An 11,233-nucleotide genomic window follows, 5' to 3' on the forward strand; every position below is an offset into this window, starting at 1 on the left:
GAAGGTGACGTATACAAAATCAGTCCCCCTCTCTGATCTCGTGATTCTGATTCATCTGATAACACACTCATAGCAAGCAACGATTACACCTTTCGACCCCCGTGTGATCACGCGCACATGAATCATCATTGATAGCGAGCGTTGTTCAGACACTGACGCTATTGCGATAAGACTATGTCCCTTCCTTGAGAATATGCAAAGAAGTTCAATTTTGCTAGAATAATTTATTTTTTAAAAACCCATAGATGAAAATTAAATACTTCTAACACCCTTCGCGAAAGTACATTTTATTTCCTAATCCAATTTCACACTCCATTGAATTTTGCCCTTCGCTTTGAATAGGTTGGGGGAAGCGTTTAACAAAGCGAGTGACTTTTTCTATGTCCTGTTGAAGAAAATCCTACCCCCTCTGCTATTGTTCAACTCTTTTCTTACTGCGAGAAAAGAAAGGCTTAGTAAACATTGTCTGATGCTATTTTATTGCGTTTGTATATAAAATGATTGATATCGCATAGCTGTGGAAAAGTATGAAGTACAATTTTGTTTTCATTTGCATGCAATAAAAATAATATCGAGACAGATATATTGAATTAAAATATTTTATTGATACAAAGTATCCCATACAAAATCTGGCTGTCTTTTCGCCCTTTTCTTTCGGGGTGTATCGAGAGACATATTGACAGCTTTAGGTACAAAAGTTGGAGTCACATCTGTTAAATACTTATTTTTCACAAAATGTTTGGGTACATTTATTTCATTCAATATGTGTAAAAATTCATCTTTCCATGGTACATGAATATTTTTTCGATTGCTGAAAATTAAATTCATCAGATCCGCAATATTACTATTCGGAATGTTTTGTTTTTTATAAATAATTTGTCCTTTTTCATTCCATGATAAAAGATCGGAATGTTTCTTCAGGAGATCCAACAGATTTCTTGCTTGATGCAGGTAATTCTTTGCAACACTTTTCAGTATCATAGGTTCATAATTTTCAGTTTTTGTTATTTTTCTTTCTTCTTCTTCTTCTTTTTCAATAACTTTATTTTCTTGAGGTTGGGTCCATCTTGGGTTGAATTCTGTCATGTTCAACTTCCTTTGTAGCAATTCTGTATATTTCAATAACTTTTCATGATCCGCTAACTTGCTCTGTAAAATCTTTAACATTTCACGATCCAATTCACTCAACTGATTGGAAGTGACTGTATGTTTCAGAAATATTTCCTCGGGAACCAAGGAATATTTCTTAGCGTGTTCCATTTCCGAGTATAGTTGATAGCACACTTACAGCTGCAGGAATGAGAAAATTCAAAAATCCACCTTTTTGAACAACCAGCTTTCGCTTTTTCGACAAAGCTAATTTACGATTTGCTAATTTGCGCAAAGTTGTCTTGTGCTTTGACAAGTTCTTCTTTTGATGTTTTGATAGAGGAATATTTCCTTTCAATGTGTTGTGACAGCACTCACAAATTGCCTTGATACATTTCACATCAATCTTTTTTAATAACTCTTTTTGAAGTTTTGCTGGACAAATCTGCAGAAGATGTAGCTCGCTCAGCTGTTGCTTGGTAATTGTCATGATGACAAATGAATGTTATTATTTATATCCTTTCACTTTATACTATTTTTCTCTGATATATGTACTGTGTTTGATTGGGTAAAATATTTGTGCGCAGACGCATTTCCTCGGGTGTTTCATTTTTCAAATCGATTAACAGATATGAAAATTTCTCCTTCGTCGCATCCTCATACACTTCTTGAAAAAATTTTAAATGTCTGGGAAAAATCTGTTTTCCTAAATGAGTCACTTGACTCAAATCTCTCCTATTTTTGAAAAGAAGAATATAATGTGCGTTTAAAGTAATTTCACGCATTTCTTTTCCTTTGTGGAAAAAGTTTTGTGTGATGAAAATTACAGATATATTCATATGATGACTTCCACGCGTGAACAATTTAGTCATGACTTCATTTTTACCGCAAGAATGCATTAAATCATCAATTATGTAAACCGTATAATTCCCCAAATACTCTCGATAATTTGAAGGAAATCCTTCCACAAACGTCACATCGGGGATCGTATCATATAATTCTTGATAGATCCCGTAGAACCATACAATTTTGTCGGGGACAATTGAAAACATCTCACGTTTATGTTTGATGAGATCGGCAATGAAAAATGACTTTCCCGAAGAAGTTGGTCCGGCTGCGACCATCGTAAAAGGAACCTCCAACTTTGGAAACTCCATGGCGAATGAGAGACAGACAAAGAAAATATTCGTTTAAATATATTTATTGATTAAAACTCGGAAATACATGAAAACGTTTCGCAATAAAATTGTATACAATCTTATCATTACAAACATGCGAATCTATAAAAGAAGACAATATATTTTTCAATGAATGACCGCGACATTTTGAATACAAATAATAAATACAATATTGACCACATACTGCCGTGACATTACTTTGCAATGTCATGGGATTAAAGTTTACATTCGAAAATTGTGATACAAAATCATCAATAGCTCCTTTGAAAAAAGAAGGCGGATTTCCATAAGAATCAAAAAATTCCAATTGTTTTCCGTCGACATGAAAAGCCACCCAATGGCTTCCGGATTCTTTCGAAGTATCCACGTTTGCAATAAAACAGGTGGGGGTTGTATCGATGACAATGTCCGCCAGATGATCACTGGGAAACACACCCAGAAAATATTTTTTGGTAATTGAGTCACTTTGTAGAATATTCTGTATTTGATTCGAATCCATTTTAATTTGCAAAATCACACAGCACGTGACGAGATTTTGTAATTTCAATCACGTTTTGAAATTCGGCATAAATCAATAACGAGAGCGTTTCTTCGATGGCTGTGCTAAATTTAATTTCAACTCTCAAATTTCCTTGATGTTGTAAATTTAAATGAGGACCGTTGCATAAGTCTGCTGAGAGATCAAAATTGTAAAGTGTCGTACCTCGTGCGAATTGTTCACGAGACAAATAGATGCCTTTATCACTATTAAATCCGTCAAACAAACTGTGATAAGCACGAATGTAATTATTATTTTTAAAATCCAATTCCATAGGTTTACTTGGTACGGGTTGACCGTCAACATATATAGAGATGAAATTCACATCATGATGTGAAAATAGGAAAGGATTTTTTGAATAATGCCCGTTCATAGCGGCATTTTCGACGCAGGCAATCACGACTCTTTTCGGCATCACACCTAAAAATACATTATCTTGCATGAAGGAAAAACTTCCTTTCGAAATGGAATAAGTTTTACATAAAACTCTGTCGATGGGATACTTGGCAGAACTTTTTTCCAAAGCTTTTGCATGACCGAGTGAAACTCCAGGACTCACTTGAACTTTTCGTATAAATAATGACGCATGTTCTAATACCACTTTGTATGCAGCATCCACTTTTGACGATAGAAGACAAAACGCTGCATTGCTTCGAGTCATTTTAATTTTAATATCGACCAAATTTAGTAAAAGACGGTTCTGATTAAACAAGTCGCAATGTAATTGTCCGATCATATCAAATGTTTTACTGTGTTTACTGAGTTCATATCTTGATTTCAATCCGGGTCCAGCGTTCACAGCCTTGGGGTCGATTTCTTCAGGTTGTTCATCTTTGTAAAACAGCTCACAGGTAAGTTGACTTTTCTTAGCATCTTCTCCATAATTTAGCAGAGTTTCTATGTATGCACGATATGGATAAGTGTTGCTTGCAGATGAAATATTTCGTTCATTCAAACTGATGTCGATTTGCGAGAACAGAGAATGGAGAAATAAGTTGGTTGGCACTACAACTTCTTCAACTTCCGATCCATCGGGCTTGGAGGTTTTCGGTGATATGGGGGATCCATCCGCTTTGACGATTTTCGCTTTCACGTAAATGTAGGATGCGTTGAGATCTGTATATTCCACGCCGCTTCCAGATATTGAAAATTCGAGAGGCGATCCGTCTCGAATGCTTGCGATGGGATGATATTCGACAAATTGTCCTTTTTCAATAGCAGCTTGAGTGGGAGGCAGTGTGAATAAGTCCAGTTCTGATTTCACACACACTGGAGAATCGCGATGAATGAGAGAAGACATTTTTTTAAGAGAAAATATCGTGATGTGTTTTCACTCTCTTGGTTTTACGAACACTGACTTGTTTCTTGGGAAGTTTGCGCTTTTTATTCCTTCTGCCGGAGCCGATCATGGTCTTTAATTTAACTGCAGCTTTATCCGTCAAGTTTTTACCGGCTTCCTTCAAACGCCGTTTAGCAGCCACTTTCAGATTTTCACCACGTGACACGTCGTTGAATACATCTACTCCGCTGTTCAAAATTTGTTTTCCAACTGCTTTGGCACCCGACTTGAAAAGCGGGACAGCAGCTCTGAAGAAAGATTTAAAGAGTCCACCGAAGCCATAGCCTCTTTGATAGGGTGCACCTTGATAATAATTAAGTCCATTTCCAGATTGATGAGTGTAGTAATCCTCGAAGGATTTTTGACAGCATTGATATGGAACATACATCATGAGAGGAATTTCTGACGAAAGTGAAGTTTCACGTACGACCTTCCACGCTCGAATGGCACTAACATTCCTGTGTTGGTTCTTATAACGATTTCGATAGTGTCAATAATTTTTCGACTCACGGGCAAATAGTGAGGTCTTTCATATTCCACGCTGACCATTTCTCCGTCGGAACCGCTGACTTTAATTGTTCGCAGGAGCGGAGCATACACGTCGCCTATGATTTGAGGTTCGATTATATCCGTATAAACCATTAGCACTCTGAAATGTGCATTAGGATCTGCAATCTGTGGACTGAACACGGTCTGTTCCACATTTTTATCGCTATCACCCCCTATAACCATTGGGGGAAATCCTAACATCTGCGATAATCCTTCATGAAAGACAACGCGTGCATTGTTTTTCACTTTAGCTCGCACACGTTTCGTCACATGATTGTAATTGAAGGAAATCTTATTATCATGATCAGGTATGCTTAAGGCTTTCAAAATATCAGAAACATTTTCGTAACATCCGGGTGGAATATTTCTTCCTAATTCTTTTCCATCACCTAGATCGAATCCAATTAAATTATTCTCTCGATTCACATTATACCAAGTATGCGGGTAAATGACTTCTACCAGCGCACAATCCCAATGTCCAGTCAGTTCAATTGGGGTCGGTAGACGTGTAATAAAATGGGATATTTTATTATCTGGGAAATAGTTTAATGAGCTGTCGCTGGGCAAAGTCACATAGAACGAGCCCATCTTGCAGAGTGAGCAAATGATATCGTGTCTCAAGTATTTATAGGTTGGATAAATGAGAGGCCGGAATCCATTGGTTAAATTTTTCCGGATAACCACGAAACTTGACAAAATATTCAGTTTTGTTTTCCTTTTTTCTCTTTCGTAATATTTTTTCGACAGTATAATCTTCTTTCAGTTTGACTTTTTGTAATTCTTGAGGATAAAAAGTTCCTTGGATGGGTTCACCCATTAAATCTTTCACACGGTACACGGGAATAGTTCTTTTGACACATTCGGTGACGATGAATAATTCCTCCGTCCAATTCATCTCGTATCCTTTTTCAAAAGTGAGTTTTTGTTTAGAAATACGAACGACTTCACCAACGTTGTAAACACACGGTTTCCTTTCCGCATCTTGATTATCTCCGTAGATCGCGAAATACACTTGTCCTTCATTATTCGCATTCACTTCAACAGGTGCCCTCTTGATGGTGGAATGGTAAGTAGTATTATAACTCTTTATCAAATCATCTAACACGTCAATATAGTTGTAAGTGTTTTGACTCGTGAAATATTTCCACATTTTAGTTTTCAAAGTACGATTGAATCTTTCCACTACTGAAGCCTTTGTTGCGTTGAACGTTGTGAAGAACTTGACTTGATTGTCTCGTAGAAACTTTTGAAACAGTGCATTTTTAAATTCACCACCTTGATCCGTTTGGAGTAACTTGGGTTTTCTCTCTGTAAAAATAGATTGGAAAGCGTCGACAATCTCTCGGCCCTGCTTCGTTTTTAAAGGCTTCGCCCATGCATATTTTGAAAAAATGTCGATACATGTTAATATATACCGATAACCACGATTATGTTTCTGTAAACTTCCTAAATCGGCGAGGTCTGCTTGCCATTGGAAATCTTTATGATGAACGAATACGCGATTCGTCGGGAATTTCTTTCTCACAGGTTTGTGCAGAGTGTACGCATCGACTCCCGCTAGATAATTCTGAATGGCTTTCTTGCTTTCTTCTCCTTCCAAAGCACGAAATAATGCATTGACACCGCCAAAACTTGCTTCTTGAGCCGGTTCCAGGTAAGCCTTCTTCATTGCAGCAGGAAAAATGATTATTCGACACGTTGAAATGAATCATCCTCGGAACGTAATGAGTGAATTAGAGGTATCATTTGGTTTAAGTAGAAAATCAACAGCAAAATCCGATTTCCCTGGTCAGAAAAATATAAATGATTCCCATGACGCAACATAAACTCAGATAAAGGACCGTAATCCATACAACCTCTTCTCTAGGATGCATGTTTAAGAATAAAATAGAAATACATGAGCTATCATCATTTATAATGGCAGGTGCATCTAAAAACGACATAGTCCAATATGTTTGTAAAAACACTGGAAATAGCTCTGTACAACTTTTATGAAGATGGCATGACAAAAAGTATCACACATTCTTATGACAACAATTGTGACGTTTTTGCCATACCCTAAACAGGTTGCCACTCGAAAACCATCATATAAGGTTACAAAGAAAAAAAATAACGTTAAATTGCAAAAAAATATTCTAAGTCCGAAAACGCGGGAAAATATTCAAAAAAACGCGCGCGAAAACTATTCGTAACCTTTCATGGTGCGAAAACGTAGCCGAGCGGAAGCGAGGAAGAGCGAAAACGTAGCCGAGCCAAAAGCGAGGAAGAGCGGAAGCGAGGAAGAGCGAAATCACGGGAAAAAACCCTCGTCACCTTCTTCGGATAGGTTCGAGGCGCAACCCCAAGGTCAACCCCAAGGTCGGGAGGAGGTGGAGGGGGGGGGGTCGGCAGGGGGTGGGGAGGAAGTGGGAGGCGCAATATTGCGCATTGCGCCTCCTGGCGCAGAACTGTCCTTTTCCCTCTACTCACAAACACATATACACACACATACATACGCCTACACACATACACAAACGCCAAACACACATACACAAACACGCATACATACAGACACCTACACATACACACAACTACCCACACACTCATGCCTGCCACACAGACACAAACACATATGCCTACACACATACACATTCCCCCCCCCCACACAAACACTCATACACACAACTACCCACACACTAGGGATGTCCCAAAAAAATGAAAGTGATTTTTTTTAAACGCATACCCTCTTATTTTTTTCCTTTTACATCAAAACCGTTGTAAAAAAAGTTTCATGCAATTTGACTTGCCGTGCCGACTTGCGCCTAAAGGCCTAAACGTGCAAATAGCACGTGTATTCATAAGCAAGCGAACGCTGGCGACGCGATACTTTGCGAAGCTCAAAACAGCTGTAATATAGTACACAGAAAACAAATGAAAACAGAAAAAACATATGTTGGGGAGGGAGGGGGGGGGGGGGGCTTATCCGTGGCAATTTTCAAACCGTCAAACGTGTCAGTACGAATACATTCCGGTCAGCGCACGATCTATTTGTGCTATGATGCAAAGTAAAACCAAAAAGATATTGTCGTCGATGAAAAGCCATAGCAAGCCTGCACGCTAGAAAGGGGTGCAAGGGGACTCAAGTAAAGTTTTCTGAAAACGGTGTGAAATTTGCGGAAACTATGAGGCAGCTCGACTCCCCCCCCCCCCGTAAAAACTATCCAAATGTGCACTTAAAAATCGTTGAAATGATTGGAAAAAAATTTTTGAATTTTGACCTCTTGAATTCAAATTATGTTTTTCGCAATCACGAGTGTGTGTGTGTGTATGTAGGCATGTGTGTTTGTGTTTAGGGGGTATGTGTATGTGTGTAGGCATGTGTGTTTGTGTCTGTTTGTAGGTATGAGTGTGTGGTAGGGTGTCCCAAGATATAATGGCGAAAAAAAAAATTTTTGAAACCGAATACGCATACCCTCCAAATTTTTTCCTTTTCACCTCAGAAACATGAGAAAAAAGTTTTATTGCTATAAAATAACGGGAACCCGTGCCGACTTGAGGTCAAATTTGAACCTGAAATCCTGTACAGCGACTACAGTGAAAATACTGCTAACTGTATATTTCTTTACTACACGTGACATCAATTTATTTAAAGCAGATATTTACAACAATATTAGACTACAAGAAACATTACTGTACATATTTTTATTTCAATGTTTGCTTTTTGCAGTCAGGATAGAGCTTCTGGTGCTCTTAAACGCAACGTAACACACATTGTTTTTGTTCCTCATCAGCTGTAAGCAAACCATGAAAGTCCTGCATCATTTTTACCTCTTTTTCAGCTGCATCGCTTACTGCTCTTAACATGGAGACAGTCTTTATCACATCAAAGAATGAAATATTATTGACCATACCATAAAAGCTGGATGAATTTTTGTAGAGCAGCTTTTGAAATAATTGGATCCACATTTTCGTACACTTTTTCAAAAAGCACAAATCTTTGTTGGGTGCTTTGAGTGCCAAAACGCATTGAAGCCATGGTTTCACGTATATTGTTACTACAAAAAAAGGAGACATAACAATGTTTCATTTTCCTTCGTATCTAATTTTAGTTGTGAACTAAATAGTAATAGTTGAAGGGAGTAAATCGCTCGAGCCGTCCATCGAGATTGGAGCATGGCTCCCGGTGGTCTTAAATTCATTTTCTGTATCTCCACCTAAAAATATGATAGGCAGTTCTATCAACTCTTTATAGCCATCCCTGACCGTAATATTAGCGAGTTCAGCACGGTAAAAGTCAAATAAATTTTCCAAGTTAATGTACAATTCGGAACAACTCCGCAGCTCCTCCATAGCACTGTATTTTAGTGGGATAGATCAGTTCATATATATGATGGCGGCAAGCCAAGGAAAGCATTTCTCTATCAAATATTTGCTCAAGAATAGCGCAAGAACTACTGAAAGGACCTGTTTTGGAAGCTGCAGTATCACAACAAAAGAGTTTTGAACTTTGTCTTCAAGATTCCAATATAAAACTGCCTTTCAAACAGCCTGTTTTTGTTCTTTTCTTGTAAATTTATCCAGTTTAGATTCAGCAATGAGTTGTTTGTCACAGCTTATGAAATAACCATAGATAACCGATATTCATTTGATTTTTGAGCGCTCAAAGCAGGCAACATTTTCATATCCCAAGGTAAATTCACTACATGTGGTACCTCGTACTGAAAACCAATTTTATTCTTTCCTCGTGCTCCTTCCGCTTTTCGATTCGAATTCTTTGAATTGAAGATACCTATGGGAAATTCATCAATGTTACACCCAAGTGCGTCAATAGTAGCTTCAAGAATAAACACATAATCTCGTATACTTGGACACCTGTCCAATGCATCAACTGACTTCGGAGTAATAAAATCGTTCCTCATGACATATTTACTTGTTCCAGGTTCTGATAATTCTTGTTCCAGGTTCTGGAATATTTGTTCCACGTTCTGATATACTTGTTCCAGATTCTAATATACTAGTTCCAGGTTCTGGAATACTTGTTCCAGGTTCTAATATACTAATATATAAACGTTTTAGAACAAAAATCCGGTTATTTTTGGGTCCCCGCTCGTATGATTCAAATCCGATACACTAATTAAATCTGCAGGCGCGTGAGATACCGGAGTACCATGGTATATCATAGCTCAATTAACAAATCGTGCTTTTCTGTGTGGCATTGATTTTTAATGATGGAATAATGAACAGCCAAAGAGTTAGGGATGGGGTAGAGGAGTGTGTGTGAATAAAATTATATGGGAGCAGTGGTGTGCGCAGAAAGTCTAACAAAAGGAAAGGAATAAAATGCTCCTCCTTTGTCGCAACTGGAGTTAAGGGCCTGGTTCAACTCAAATGTGTTCTATTTGATAAAATTCTGTCCACTAGTTCTTTCTGGGGGGAAGGGGGGGGGGTAAAGGAAATTTCTGATTTCTCTATTTGTGAATACAACTGATCGTATTTGATTCCATCGGATTCTGTTAGAGTTGAATGTGCCTCTAAATCAGCGTTAGGATGCGCTTGTAATCCATCGCGACAGCGACGAAAGTTAAGAGTTTCCCCGTAAATTATCGACTCTCCATAATTGTATTAACTCGTATTGCTAATCGCAGATTCATTGACACTTTTTATTCCAGAAGTAAAAACTAAGTTCACCCAGATTACGGTGATTTGTTGAGTGCACTATTACCGCATTGAAAGCCACTTTCACAAATGAATCGCTCAATTTCGAGGATTCTTCGGTCGTAAGACAACTTTCGTCGTTTACGACGATCCTTTCAGTGCAGGGTCAGAAACTAAATATCCAATCTATCAAATCGCATTAAACGTTCGTCAATTTAGTGAGGAATTTACTCGGGGCGTTTTCCAAGCAGCCATTTTGTCAAATATGCCGAAAAGGTGGTGACATTTGAGCAGGCGTTGCCGAGGGTGTAGTCTGTTTTAGTTTGGCACCCATAATGGCAGTTTATCGTAGCAAAATAATTTTCTTGGTGTCGCAATAACTTGAACACACAATCAAAACGCATCAGAATACAGAGAAGGGGATCCAAAATGTCTGACGAGTTGCCTCAACCTATTTACCGTGATCTTCGGGAAAAGATGATCACCGCTCCATCTGGGGACACGGTTTGGGAGGGGCCAGGACTCATCTGCATTCGTCCCATGGACCCCTCTCGCTCCGTCGATTTAATGGTCTCATCGAAGGGTATTGTGCGTGAAATGGGAATGCGCGGGAAAGCTCACCGGGTGACCATTGCGATTGCTTTTCTATAGATGCATGGAACGTGGAAGGGGTAGGATTAAACGATCCAATTCAAATCGATTGCGTCATTTGGATGAATAAATATGTCATCCTCATCATCGACAGTCGGCGAAATGAGGTCTGTGCTTTGGGATAGATGCTGACAAATTAATGGTTTAGAAAATGTTAGTTAGGGATTTGAAACCGTTTTTGTTTAACCATAAATCAGCACCATATACTGTTGTCAAATCTTTTTTCTATTTGCCGCAAATATTCAATTTCAAAGT

The sequence above is a fragment of the Uloborus diversus genome, chromosome 2 (assembly GCF_026930045.1).
Source record: "Uloborus diversus isolate 005 chromosome 2, Udiv.v.3.1, whole genome shotgun sequence".
Classification (NCBI taxonomy): domain Eukaryota; kingdom Metazoa; phylum Arthropoda; class Arachnida; order Araneae; family Uloboridae; genus Uloborus; species Uloborus diversus.